This window comes from Tamandua tetradactyla, chromosome X, assembly GCF_023851605.1.
Source record: "Tamandua tetradactyla isolate mTamTet1 chromosome X, mTamTet1.pri, whole genome shotgun sequence".
NCBI lineage: Eukaryota > Metazoa > Chordata > Mammalia > Pilosa > Myrmecophagidae > Tamandua > Tamandua tetradactyla.
This window is the reverse complement of record NC_135353.1, coordinates 146,785,723-146,801,519: the sequence shown is the minus strand read 5'-3', so window position 1 is coordinate 146,801,519 and position 15,797 is coordinate 146,785,723. Positions and strand designations below refer to the sequence as shown.

The 15,797-nt window shown below is 33.6% G+C and overlaps 1 long non-coding RNA gene across 1 annotated transcript; it reads right to left on the bottom strand.

The window, feature by feature from the left end:
- Positions 1-2,733: 2,733 nt before the first annotated feature.
- LOC143670248 (uncharacterized) lies at positions 2,734-13,614 on the bottom strand. Its single transcript, XR_013169303.1, has 4 exons — positions 13,453-13,614; positions 11,775-11,884; positions 9,116-9,187; positions 2,734-2,953 (listed from the first exon to the last, which is right to left on the bottom strand). It is a non-coding gene; the product is annotated as an uncharacterized LOC143670248 (long non-coding RNA).
- Between the last annotated feature and the right edge of the window lie 2,183 nt (positions 13,615-15,797).

Genomic DNA, 15,797 nt, shown 5'->3' with positions numbered 1-15,797 from the left:
ACCTGGGATGATTTGCAACTAGACAATCTGTAATACACAATACTATCCGGAAGTCCTTCCGGTTGAAGGGTAAAGAAACCCGGATGTAACCCGAACACTACAGGAAGGGACAGACATTGAGTGACAGGGCCGAGATGGTGCCCTCCGCTGGTAGCAGTTGGTAATGGCAGCTGGTTGGAATTTCAGCCTGGGAATTTATGAGCACCACAACTGCTGCACTGTACTGATTATAAGATAGTCATTAACAATGCCCAAAATCCTGGGAGGCTCACATGAAATCCCTTGAAGGAAGAAGTAGCAAATGTATGTGGATATGTTTTTAAATTGTCACAGCTAAAAGTTCAAAAGAAAAATTTAAATTCAACAATTAGAAAAATAGTAACTGTCATAGCTAAAACTGCAAAGGATGACTTTAAATTGATTGATAAAAATAGTAATACATATAAAAGTAGGCAGGAGAGCAAGAATGGAGAAAATAAACATATGGAAATAGAAAATGAAAGACAAGAGGATTACTTTTCAAACATCAAAAAATATTTGAATTCTAAAACATTCCAATTTGAATGCAGAATTTTCAGCCTGCAAAAAAAAAAAAACCTTCCATTTACATGTATTCAGACTACAGGCAATTTCACTGGGAAGACAGAGTAACACTGGAAATAATAGTATAGAAAACAATAAATTATGCAAAATTAAACATAAAAAGCTTGAATGGCTACATTCATACCAAACAATTAGACTTCTCATACAAAGTATAACTGGAGATATAGGGAGCAAATTCATGATCATTAACAGATCCATACATCAGAAAGACAATAACCCTAAATGTTTAGGCACCTAAAACCAGAACTTCAAATTATGTGAAACAATACCAGCTTCAAAAGGACTCAATCCCTGATTGCAATGACATGAACTGATCACAAGCAAACTGCCTCTTTGAAGCAAAAAAAACAAACAAATAAATAAATAAATAAAATGTTCCATAGTTTCCTATTATCTCTATAGTTTTTCATACAGAAAAGAAAGCTTGCAGTAAAAAATAATCACGCATTTAAAAGTATGAATAGGAAGGAAAAGTTAAGCATCAAGCTTCTGATCCATTTTCTGTATTCACATGGGATGCCTGGGACAGAAAGAACTATGACTTGGTTACAACCATGAAACTTAGAGTGACAGCTGAAATAACACCACACACCTATTAGAAGGCTACATTAAAAATACTACCCAAAGAAGGATCAAAGGGAGACGATAGGATTTAACAATTGAGCATGACCACTGAATCATTATACTAATATAACTTAGTCTCCAGTGTCTTAGAGTAGCTAGAAGGAAACACCTGACAGGAACTGTAACCCATACCACACTTTGAAATTTGTTCTAAACCTACTTGTTTAAATGTACTTTGAATGTGGTACAATGGTGGCTCAGTGTCAGAATTCTCACCTGCTATATCGGAGACCCGGGTTTGATTCCTGGAGACTGCACATGCCAAAAAAAAGAAAATGTACTTTGAAATTTATCTCTTTTTTTGTATATGTGTTATAGTTCACAACCAAAAATTGTTTAAGAAAAATACTGCCCATGTGCTGGTTTGAAAGGAAGCATGCCCCCTAAGAAAAGCCATGTTTTAATATAAATCCCATTTCATGAAAGTAGAATAGTCTCTATTCAATACTGTATGTTTGAAACTGTGATCGGATCATCTCCCTGGATGATGTGATTTAGTCAAGAGTGGTTGTTAAACGGGATTAGGTGATGACATGTCTCCACCCATTTGAGTGGGTCTTGATTAGTTTCTGAAGTCCTGTAAAAGAGGAAACATTTTGGAGAAAGAGATTCAGAGAGAGCAGAGAATGCTGCAGCACCACAGAGCAGAGAGGCCACTAGACAGTGACCTTTGGAGATGAAGAAAGAAAATGCCTCCCAGGGAGCTTCATGAAACCAGAAGCCAGGAGAGAAAGCTAGCAGATGACACCATAACAACCACGTGCCCTTCCAGATGAGAGAAAAGCCCTGACTGTGTTCACCACATGCCTTCTCACTTGAGAGAGAGACCCTGAACTTCATCAGCCTTCTTGAATCAAGGTATCTTTCCCTGGATGCCTGTGGCTAGACATTTCTATAGACTTGTAATTGAGACATTTCCTCGGCCTTAGAACTGTAAATTAGCAACTTATTAAATTCCCCTTTTTAAAAGCCATTCCGTTTCTGGTATATTGCATTCCGGCAAACCAGAACAGTCCATAACATGCACTAACAAGGATATAGAGCAACTGTGACTCAGACACTGCTGGTCAGATGTAAAACAGTATAATCACATTGCAAAACACTTTGACATAGTCTAAAATAACCAAAATGTACACCTATCATATGATTGGGCCATACTATCCTTGGCGTTCATCGAAGTAAAATGACAGTATATGTATTCATCCTTTAGGGCTGCTATAACTATGTACCCCTAATTTGTTGCCTTATAACAATAGAAATTTGTGTCACAGTCATGTAGTCTAGGAATCCAAAATTTTGAGGGCAATAAGTTAGAATGGATTATGTACCCTAACTAAATTCACGTTCTTAATCTTAATCCATGTTCCTAAGGGTGTGAATGCATTTGTAAACATGACTATTTGAAGATGTATAATCATTTAAGGTGTGGACTCATTTGTGAACAGGATCATCTAAAATGCTATTTAGGTGTGGCCCAACTAAGTCAGAGTAGGTCTTAACCTGTATTGCTGGAGTCCTTTGTGAGCAGAAGAAATCAGATGCAATCAGTCAGAAAAGCACAAGAGGAGCCAGAAGCTGGATGTCAGTGGAAACTGGAACAGCAGACAAAAGGACAGAAGGATAGCCATGCGACTGAAGCACAGATGCAAAGTGAGGAACCCAGGCATTGTGGCAAGCCAGAGCCAAAACACTAAAGACTTTGGGAAAAATCAAGGACAAAAATGACCTGTAAGAAAAAGAAAAGAAAAAAATGTTAAGAAGAAAAAGAATTTAAAAATAAAAAAATAAAAATAAATGATTTGCAAATCTAAAAGTTTTTGTTTTGTTTTGTTTTGTTTTTCTTATAAGGTAAAAACAACTGATAACCCCCCAGCAAAATTTATCAATTTAAAAGAAAGAGACACTATCAACACCAGTAATGTAGAGATCATTAATATGGACCCTAGAGACACATACATTACAAGAAATATATGACCCCAATATTGAAATTACAGAAAATAATGTATAAAAACATTACTTAACAAGCAATTAAACTAGTACATTTCAATATTTCTGTATCAATTAAATAATATGTGTTGAAATTTTCCTCCAAATGAATCCAGGTTCCAGTGCCTGAATTCCTAACCTGTTCCATATGACAGTGAAAGTAATAACAACAATCTACCTCAACTTCTTCCACAGAAGAATAACAGCAAAAGCACTCCCCAAAATGTTTTATGAGACCCCTACAAATTTTTTAACAAAATTATAGGACATTAATAATTATTAATGAAGTAAATCAAAGGGTTTTATGCCTCACCGCAAAACGCAAAATAAAGAAATGAAATAACTTATGACTGATAAATGTAATCGAAGATACTTCAACCATAACATCCCATGAACTGGGTTTAATCCAAAAATGAACTCTAGTTGGCTCATCATTTTAATATCACCACATTAAACAAAAAGGAAAAAAAACTGTCACTATCAAGCAGATCAGAAAAACATTTTGGCATAATTTTCTATTTACTTATAATTTTAAAAAACCTCAGAAACTGTAGCAAATACCATGATTAGTGGTGAGATATTGAAAAAGTTCCTTGCATCAGATTGAGACAAGGATGCATACTATCATCAGTTGTTTTCAACAGTTCATTGAAGCTGTAGCCAAGAAATAATGCAGGAAAATGGGAACAAAAAAAAAAACAGTTAAGAATGGAAAGGAAAAAATGAAACTGCTTTTATTCCTAGATTCCATATGTTTCCAGACCTTCTAACAACCGCCTCTAGATCATAAAGTACAATAAGTGAATTTAGCCAGATTCCTTGATTCCACACAGTTTAAACCTAAACAGATTTTTTCTGAGGAAACCAATTATTACCAAACTTTTTATACACATCATAAAAAAGATCATACATAAGCCTACTTAAAATTCTGTCTAGGAGTCACCCCCAGAGAGCCTCTCTTTATTTCTCAGATGTGGCCTCTTTCTCTAAGTCAACTTGGCAGGTGAACTCACTGCCCTCCCCTCTAAGTGGGACATGACTCGCAGGGGTGTAAATCTCCCTGGTAACATGGGACAGAAGTCCCGGGATTCACCAGAACCCAGCATCATGGGACTGAGAAAGCCTTCTTGACCAAAAAGGGGAAGAGAGAAATGAGACAAAATAAAATTTCAGTGGCTGAGAGATTTCGAGCAGAGTTAAGAGGTTATCCTGGAGGTTATTCTTATGCATTATCTAGATATCCCTTTTTAGATTATGGTGTATTGGGGTGGCTGGAGGGAAGTACCTGAAACTCTTGAGCTTTATTTCAGTAGCCTTGATTCTTGAAGATGATTGTATAGTGACATAACTTTTACAATGTGACTGTGTAATTATGAAAACCTAGTGTCTGATGCTCCTTTTATCCAAGGTATGGGCAGATGAGTAAAAAATATGGAGAAAAAATAAATAATAGTAGCTGATAAAGGGTAAAACAAATTGGGCAGATTGAAATACCAGTGGTCAATGAGAGGAAGGGGTAATGAATATGGGATGTATGAGATTTTCTTTTTTTTATTTCTTTTACTGGAGTGATACAAATGTTCTAAAATGATCATGGTGATGAATACATGATTATGTGATGATATTGTGAGCCAATGATTGTACACCATGTATGGACTGTATATGTTAGGATTTGTCTATAAAAATATTTTTTAAAAAAGACCATAAAAACCCTACCAAATTTTTAAGACATTTTCTTTCTACTTATCAATAAAAATTGAGGGGCATGTTACATCATTACTGTTATCAGGTACTAATATTAGGCAAATTTTACATGACATCTGAAATCTAATGCAAGCTTAACATTCTTTGTATTACTTAGAGCTCATATATTCATCTGAATGATTAGAGTTCAACTTCATTTTAACCATTTCACAATTAAATTGAATTAAGTTATTTTATCCACAATATTTTATAAACATTTCTTCATTATATTTTCTTTTCTAGATTTTTTTTGAATCTAGTGTTTGTAAATCTAACTTCTTACCAGGTTCTGTACTACTTTAAAATAAAAAGGCAAGCAGTAGATCTTTCAAAATAACTATTAGTAATTATTGGATATTTTATGGAAAATTTCATTACATACAAATATGGCACTTGTTCACTGAAAAATTTTCAAAATATGTCCATAAATATCCCTGTTCAAAAGCAGTTATGGTTGGCAGTGAAGTGTATGAATAAACAGATGTAAACATAAATATGTATTTATATGAATAATATATTTACACAATTATATACATATCAGTATTTTCCTGATTACTTTCCCTTTTATTAGCAATATAGCTTTGAGATATCTTCTGTAAATACAGAACATCTACCTGACTGTTTTTAAAAGCTACATAGTATTCATAGTATGTATACAATATCATTTATCAAAAAATAGCTGTTTTTTACTTTTTGCACCCACACTTTAATTACACGTGTGAATATTACTCCCTTTGAGCTCAATGGAATCAAAGGAGAAATCAACAAGAGAAATATAAAAGAAAATTTCCCAAAATTTGTAAATGAATCAATGTATTGGTAAATAACTTAAGGTCAAAAAGGAAGTCTACATGAAAATAAAAAGAATATACTGAAGTAAATTAAAGTGAATACACAACACATGAAAATTGAAAACAGAAAACATAAATGGAATAACAGGAAATATGAAAGGAAGAAATACTTCTAATTCATTTTATTCATTTTACTTCTTTATTCTTCTATGAGATACTAAAAACAAAGAAACACACACACACACAAACTATAGACTAATAACCCATGAATACAACCACAAAATCATTAGCAAAATACTAATAAGTAAAATTCAGCAATATATAGAAATATTTATATGTCGTTCCCAAGTGCAATTAATTCTAAGAATGCAAATCTGGTTCAATATTGGAAAAATACTCAATGTTATTGGCCATATTAACAGACTGAAAAGAAAATCCGCATCATTATAACAATCCATAAAGCAAAAGCAATTAACAATTTCAAAACCCATTCATGATAAAATCTCTCAGAAAAATAAGAAATTGAAATAACTTCCTAAACTTGATAATGAGAATCTATTAAAAAAAAAACCCTATAGCTAGCATTTGCTTAATGCAGAAAAAGTAAATGCTTTTCCCCTAAGATTAAGAACAAGGCAAGTATGTCCAATTTCAATACTCTTACTCATTATACTGTTGGAAAGTTGAGGCAAGGCAATAAGGCAGAAAAAGAAAATTAAACAAATACATATCTGAAAAGGAGAAATAGAATTGTACCCATTTTCAGATGAAATTATATCTACTTAAAAATCCCAAGGAATTTACAAAAGCACAGAAATAATAAGTGAGTTCAGCAAGGTCATTGATTGCAAAATTAACTAATTTATATGTATTAACAATAAACATGAACATCAAAATAAAAATAAAGCAAAATTTACAATTTATAAAAAAAAAAGAAACACCTAGGTATAAACAGAACAAACCATGTACACGTTTTACATGCTAAAAAGTACATAATATAAATTAAAGAAATAAAAAAGAATCTAAAAAAAAAAGAATCTAAAGAAACAGAAAGATAGCCCATTTCATGGATTATAAGAGTTGACAGGGTAAAGATTTTAATTGTCTCCAAATTTATATATTCATTTATTATAATTCCTAACCAAGTTACAAATTCTTAGGGCTTTTATTTTGTATCTATAGACAAGATTCTTCTAATATTTATTTGGAAAAGACAAAGAACCTAGAATTGATAAACAATTCAGAAAAAAGAATACATTTAAGACAATCACACTACCTAATTTCCAAAAGTATGATATAGGCCACAGTAATCACAGCAGTGTGGTACTGGCGGAGGGACAGCCACACAGATAAACGGAATACAAAGAGAACCCAGAATAAACCCCACCACATTGTGGCTAACAGAGTTTGATAAGCTGCAAAAGCAATTTAATGAAGGGAAGTATAATCTTCCCAACACATACTGTGAAAGAAAATGGATGTTCATTGGCAGAAAATTTAAAAAGTGAATCTTGATCTAAACTTCCCAACTTCTACAAAAGATAAGCTCATAAGAGATAATAAACTTAAATGTAAAATAGAAACAATTTTTAAAAAATAGACAAATTTGGGGATTTAGGACTGTGCTGGTTTGATGCTGTCATGTATCCCAGAAAAGGCCACGTTCTTTTAAGCCATCCCTGTAGGAGCAGACCTGTTGAGGGTGGGACTTTTGATTAGATTGTTTCTATTGAGATGTGACCCAGCCTACTCAGCGTGGTCTTAACCCTTTACTGGAGTCCTTTAAAGAGAGGATAAAAAACAGAAATGTTGAGAGCTTGGAGAAAGAAAAACACCCAGAGAAAGAAAGATCCACAGAGACTGAAAAAGCCAGAACCTGAAAGTAAGGAAACCTGAGAGAAAAGGATCAGCAGACACTGGCCATGTGCCTTCCCATGTGAAAGGGGAAGCCCAGATGCCACCGACCTTTCTTCAGCGAAGGTATCCTCCTGTTGATGCTTAAACTGGGACACTTTCATGGCCTTAGGAGTGTAAATTTGTAAACTAATAAATCCCCATTGTAAATTCCAACCCACTGCTGATATAATGTATTCTGGAAGCTTTAGCAAACCAAAACAGGGACAATGCAAAGAGTCATCTGACTTGACGCAAAAAGGATAATGCATAAGTGGGCAATTTCATAAATTGGACTTCATCAAAATTAAAAGTTTTTGTTTTGAGAAAAATGTAATATGTTAAGAGGACAAAACGGCAAGCTATGAACTTGGAGTAAATATTTCCAAGGCATAAATACTCCGAAGTATTAATACGTAGAACATATAAAGAATTCTCAAAACTCAACAATAAAAAAGTAAAAATGCAAATTTTAAATAGGCAAAAGACATGAACAGAAAATTCACCAGAAGATATACAAATGGTAAATAAGTACATGGAATGACGTGCAACATCATAGCCATCAGGGAAATGCAAATTGAAACAACAAAATGATATCACTATACTTCTATCGGAATGCTAAAAAAAAAAGTGATAGCACCCTTTGCCAGACGGGTACAGAACTGGACCACTCATGAACTGCCTATGAGAAGATAAATGCAGCAGCCATTCTGGAAAATACATAAACAGTTTATTAAAAACTTTAAAATGCAAAGATCATATAATAAAGCTATCAGAGTCTCAGGTATTTAGCCCGTAGAAATGAAGACATGTTTACGATTAGCATCATACTCAAATGTTCATAGCAAAATTATCTGCTTCAGCGAAAAATTGAAACAACCAAAAGTTCTTGAAAGGGTAATGGTTGAGCAAAGTGTGGGTACATCATACAACAAAATACTACTGAGCTATAGAAGGAAGGCTTAATGCAGCCCCTTTACCCAGTTTTAGGCAATTTTAACAGCAAAAAAGGGAACAAACTACTGATAAACGTGACAAACTTCAATAACTTTTCAGAGTATTATGCAGAGTGGAAAAACAAAATCCCAAAGGCCACATAAAGTATGATTCCATTAGTATAATATTCTTGAAATGGAAACACATTTAGAAATGAAGAACAAACAGTTAACAGAATGCAGGGATGGGGGTGGGATGTATGCTGGTGTGCCTACAAACTACAACAACCAAGTGATATCTATGGAGACTGAAATGCTCTGTATCTTGACTCTATCAATGATAGTGTACCATAATTTTGCAAGATGTTAAAATTGGCTAGAACTGGGTAAAGAGTATATAATATCTCTATTATTTCTTCATTTGCCAGTAAATGTACAATTATCACAAAATATAAATTTTAACTCAATATACTTGTCTTCTTTAACATACAGATTAGTCTAACAGGATAGGAGGCAAAACATCTGGAAACTTAAACATACCTCAGAAGTATTGTTTGTGAGGATAGCTTCTTCCGGTAATGACAAACCAGCAACTTCAGCTCCAAATCTCTCCTGAGCAAAATTACAGAAGGTGGAAAAACACACATACAAATCACTGGTTGGAAGGAATCACAAAACCAAAGAGCAAGCACTTAAGGAAAAGAAACACAGGAAGAAGATAGACCAAGCTAACTGAATCAAGTTTGGTACCCCTTTTCCATACACGGTTTTCTACACCAAAGGATCGGATTTAGAACCAAAGATGCCAAGTAGAAAGTTGGAGCTGAGAAGCAAGCAAAGTAAGTGAGGAGGGGGCAGGCCACGGTGGCTCAGCAGGCAGAGTTTTCACCTGCCATGCCGGAGACCTGGGTTCGATCCCTGGATCCTGCCCATGCAAAAAAAAAGGAAAAAAAAGAAAAAAAAAGTGAGGAGGGTTTCCAGCAGTCCCACCAGCCCAGCAGATGCAAACTGGAGCTCAGAGCTTGTCAAGGAAAACCCAGGTAATAACAGGGTTTATTTGACATCCCCAGGGGACAATGTTCTAAGTGTGAATATGAACCAGAAACAGAACACTCTTCACAAAACCATACTCAGTTTCAAATGGATTCAATCTCCAGGAAGAGATGAACTACTCCCGCCCTAACTGCTTCTCAAGAGTAAAGAAAATGATCCTTGGAGAAAATAAAACCATTCAATCCTCCAATTACCTCTATAGTATTTCATACACAAATTCCTGCATGCAAAAGAAATAACTGTACATGCAAATTATGACTGGGAAGGAAAGGCTTAGCATCATGCCTGTGTGCTCCATTTTCTCTGTTTACTGGGGATGCCTGGGACAGAAAGAACTATGATTTGGTTACAGCCATGCAATTAAGAGTGAGAATGAGAGAATACTGCACACCTGTTAGAAGAGTTACAACTAAAAATACAATAACAAATACTGACAAGAATGCAGAGTAACTGCAATGCTAATACAGTGCTGGTCGGTTGTAAAATGGGATAAGCATATTGCAAATCACTGACATGTGCCAGAGAAACTTAAATATACATCTCTCATTGATCCAGTCATTTCATTTCATAATGTCTGCCCCCCAAAAATAAACACTCACTTATAATATAATGCTCCCAGCATAGGAAAAAGGGAAGGTCATAGGCAGGATCAAAAGTTGGGAAATGCAATGGCGAACAAGGAACCTGGTGTTTCGGTGGGGGGGGGGGTATACATTAATATTACCTAGTTTGTGGTGACTGTGATGTTTTCATAATCAACTCAAAACTTCTATTGTCCATTTTAATGATGTGCAGTTATATCAAATCAATTATACCTTACTAAACCTCTTAAAATCGATTGCAAAATTTCCTTTACACACTTGAAAATATGAGTAAAGGAAATTTATAACTTTACTTGGAAAAAAAGGAAAACCTGACATTTTATGTTTTGATAATACACTTCACAAAATTAGAAAGTAAAGCAGGAATTTAAAGTAAACGGAAAAATGAAACTATGGTTAATTAATCAAAGTGAAAATAAATAAATAAACTGATCAACAAATCAAATCTAAATATTTTTAGCACGCATAGGAACAATGGAGAAACAGCAGGCATGACTGAATAAGGGGGAAAAAGAGAAGACATATTATCAACACTAGGTAGGGGGATCATTACTATGGTTCTTGGAGATACATGCATTATATTTTGAGCAAATGCACGCGAATACATTTGAAATTACATAAAATGATGAAATTTTTGTAAAAACTGCTTAAAATCAGACTAGGAAATCTGAATATCTCTATATTTGTTGAATAAAATGTGTCCACATTGAAAAGCCTTCCTACAAATGAATTCCATGCCCTTATGCCTGAATTCCTTCTATTTTCAATACAGTTGACAAGAAAATAACAATCTAGCACAACCTTTCCCCACCATAACAATCAAAACACACACCATAATATTTTATGAAACTCTTATAAGCTTACACACAAAATTGATTCATTATCCATAAAGAAAATCACTCCAAATGCAAAAATTAAAATAAAATAAAATAACTTATGGGTGACACCTGGAATCCAAAGATACTTCAATTATAACAAGCCATGAGCAAACTGGGTTCAATCCCAGAGTGGATGCTTGTTAGTTTATCATTCTGAAATCAAATCACATTTAAAAATTAACGAATAAAATTATATCACTATCAATATGTACAGAGAAACCATTTGACACAATCCACCACTCATTTATTAATGTAAAAAACTCAGAAAACTACAGCAAATATTACAATTAGTTTTCAAATACTGAAAACCACCCCGAGTCAGGATTGAGACCAAGCATGCCTGCTATCACCAGTTCTATTTTACAATTTATTGAGGTCTTGCTACAGCAAGAAATGAAGGGAAAAGGAAAAAATGCCTAAAGAAAAGAAAAACAGAAACAACCGTTACTCATAAATTGAATGTTTATGTTTCCAGACAAACTTTACATAATGGGTAATAAATTTGAATAAGTGAATTTAGCAAAATTGCTGGTTCCAGACAGTTAAACCAAAATAATTTTTCTGAGAACAGTAATTCTTACTAAACACTTTATACACATCAGAAGAAATGGAATAAAGATATTACACAACAAAGTTATATTTTTAGAGCTTTTTCCATATACTTACATCAAAACTGATAGTATGTTGATTCTGATTGGTGTTGTCACTTTCCTGATTTATAGCAACAGAAGTCCCTGAATATAAGTTACACATTGGATTGCCTTTGACATTTAATCCTAGTGAAAAATCACAAGGTCATTCTTTAAGACAATTTTATTTATGGTCCCTAATTTAATGAGCTCACTGAGTAATTAGAGGTCAGCTTCTTATAAAGGGTTCACAACTAAATAAAATTATTTTCTCCACATAAATTATTCATATTTATATGTCTTTAATTTATAACTGCCTTTTGTTTCTAGCTTGAAGCATGCCTTCTTATCTGTTCTGTACTACCTTTAAAAAGCAGATCTTCAAAACAATCATTAGTAATAGGCAGTCATGTGACTATTTCTTCGATTGTTTCATTAATTACAAATACAATGTATGCTCAGTTTAAAATTTCTAAAAAACTCGAATGCATATCCCTCACAGAAGTAACCATCATTAGCATTACACCATGAATATAAAAAAAATGCACATAAACAAACTTTTATCTAAATACATTTATAGATCTGTAAGAAGTTTGAAATAATTTGTAACTGGCTTTTTTGTAAGCACTATGTCTTGGAAATATCTTCTTCAAGCATGTAATATCTACTTAATTGTATGTAAATGCTGCACTGTAGCATTTCTGGTATGAATACAGTGTAATTATTTTAAAAATTACTGTTTTGCTTGTTCATACCCATACTTTAAGGCACATATGTGAAAACTACTGTTGGATAGAGTCATAGAAAGGTAAATGCTGTGAAAAATGTAGGAAAATTTAATTAATTAAATTTAATTCCCAGTAACTCATTAAGATTTTGTACTCCCTCCAAAATCTGGTATCAATATTTTTTAATAAACGATTCTGAACTCATTTTATGCCCACTAAGATTTAAGCAAATTTTTATAGTAATTTCCAATTTATATTTATTGGGGGAATATTCTTGATGCATTTTTTACTAATTCCATTTGTTAAAGACTACTTTTTCATAATTATTTGAATACTGAAATGACAGTATTATATACTGTTACGTTCTATATATTTACGTTCATTTACGTAAATGTTATAGAACATTTACGTTCTATATATTTCCTGCTACTGAATTTGTTTTGATGGGTCATATATGCAGAAATCAATTCAGGTATAGAATGTTCTTCTAAAGCAAAATTTTATTTAATATTACACAATTTAACTAGATACAAAATATTTTCTACAGATAATAGAAGCATCACTTCAACATTGTACATTGAGTTTTAGTCTCTTCTCATATAGTTTCTCATACATGTCCACATTAACAACAGATCAATAATTGTAATAAGAAACCATTTTGATATTTCTCTTTGTAATGTGCTTTAATAATTTTCATTTGTATATAATCTGTGTGGACAATCTTATCCATTTTAAAACGAAATGAAAGTGGGTAATTTACTTTTCAGGTGAGTTCTTTTATACATTTGCTTAATTCTGCTGTTACTGTCAGTCAAATAAGTTATCCTTTTATTTACATTAACGGAATGATTTCAGTTGACAATATATTGAAGGTTTTTATACTTTATTAATAACCTATATATTGGACTTCTCTACGAAATATAAAGAATATTACTGAAGTGGACAAAATTAAAAAAAACTATCTAGAAATAAAGATGCATCACCTACCCAAGAACCATGTCTTAAAAGATGGCTGCCGTCTAAACAGAACCCACGGAGAACCAGAGGAAATGAAGGAGAATCTTGCCAATGTTGAAAGAAAACCTAAAACTGGCAATGTGGAATTCGATATCTAGCAACTTAGCCTACAAAACTGAGGGTTCTATCAGGCAAACCCATATAAACCACCTGGGATGATTTCCAGCTGGACAATCTGTAATGCACATTACTATCCGGAAGTCCTTCAGGCTGAAAAGTAAAGACACCCGGATGTACACAGAACACTACAGGAAAGAGGGACAAGCATTGGTTGCCAGGGCCCAGATGGTGCCCTCTGCTGGTAGCAGTTTGGTAATGGCAGTTGACTAGAATTTCAGGCTAGGAATTCATAAACAGCATAACTGCAGCATTGTGCTGGTTATAAGATATTCATTAAGACCGGCCCAGAATCCTGGGAGGTCCACATGCGACCCCTTGAAGGAAGGGGTAGCAAAGTATGTGTGGATATGTTTTTAAATTGTCACAGCTAAAAATTCAAAAGAGGAGTTTAAATTGAACAATTAAAAAAAAAGTAATCCATACAAATATAGGCAGGAGAACCGGAATGCAGAAATAAAAAGAGATGTGGAAAACAGAAAATGATGGACAAGAAGATCACTTTTCAAACAAACACTATTAATAACAAAATATAGGAACTCCCAAACATTCCAATCTGAATGTAGAATTTTTCAGCCTGCAAAAGCAACAAACATTTGCCATTTACATGTATTCAGAATATAGGAAATTTAACTGGAAAGACAGAGCAACACTGGATATAATACCATAAAAATAATAAATTATGCAAAAGTAAACATAAAATAGCTGGAATTGGTACATTAATGTCAAACAATTAGACTTCAAAAAACAGAGTGTAACTGGCAATAGAGAGGGTCAATTCATTATCATTAACAGATCCATTCATCAAGAAGACATAGCCCTAAATCTCTTGGCACTAAAACCAGAACTTTGAATTACATGAAACAAAACCTAATTTTTTTGTAATTCCAAGTTCTCTGCTGAAGTTTTTTATCTTTTCTTTTGCCCCTTGGCCCTCCTCAGGGACCTCCACCAAGGCTACCTCCCCCTCCCCATACCTCCAGTTATCCTTCCACCTCTTCCTGGAATGTTGTGCCCACCTGTGGCGCCTCGCTTGGATCTGCTCCACCTGGGTTTTCCCACCAGATTTTCCCAGGGATTTTAGGTGCCCCACCCAATTTGACTCAGTGACTCAGAGCAGTCCATCATCCAAAACAAATGATGCAAGTGCAGTCACCATGGAGAAGAACAAAGTTCTGTCATGATCAAATACATACAAAGAAACCATGTGACAAAATTTACCATCCAACAATGATGCAAAAATTCACATAACTATAGCTTATTTTGTAATCGGTGGTGAAATACTGAAAACTTTCCCCTAGATATCATAAAAAAAAGACAAGAAAGTCTGCTATTATCAGTTGTTTCAACCTTTTATGGATACCCTAAATAGGGTAAAAATGCAAGAAAAAGGACTAAAAAACTAAGCTTGGAAAGAAAAAAATAAAATCTTCTTTACTCACAGTTTGAATGTTCTAGCTATCTAAAAGCAATATGCAGATAACATTATAACTGATAAGTGAAAATTTCTGAGAATAACTTTCACTAAAATTTTTATATAAGTAATGGTACAAGAGGCCTACAGAATGGGACTATATTTTTTAAGATTTTAAGGCTTTTACCAAATACTTGAGTGATTGTAACCCTGATATTTCATGAATTTTGTGATATCATGAAAACGGAGGCCCCTGAATATAAGAAACATCTTACCATCCACTTGACCTTTAATTCTAGTTGAACAGTAAAAAGACCCATCACTGTGAAAATTTTACTCATGGCCCCTAGGCTAACGATTGTAATGACAACTTCTTTTAACTGTTGTGCAATTAAATTAAATGATTTCCTCCTCGTTTCATGCCTACAGATTTCCCAATACATTTTACTTTTTCATTCTTTTCTAAAACTCCTTTCTGTAAGTCAAACATCTTATCCTGTTCTGTATAGCTTTAAGATAAAAAGCCAGACCTATCAAAACTATCAGTAAAATGTCATCATAGGTCTATTTTTTTAATTTATGTATTTTATTACATGCAAATATGGTATGTGCACAGTGTAAAATTTTCACAAGGTGCTAGTATGCATTTCTTTTCAGAAATAATTACGGATGGCACTGAAGTACGTATATAAACAGAATGTAAACAGAAACCCATATTTACATGAATAATATGGTTATAGGTATACATATACCTGTACATAAACTGCAATTTGTTTTCTGTTTC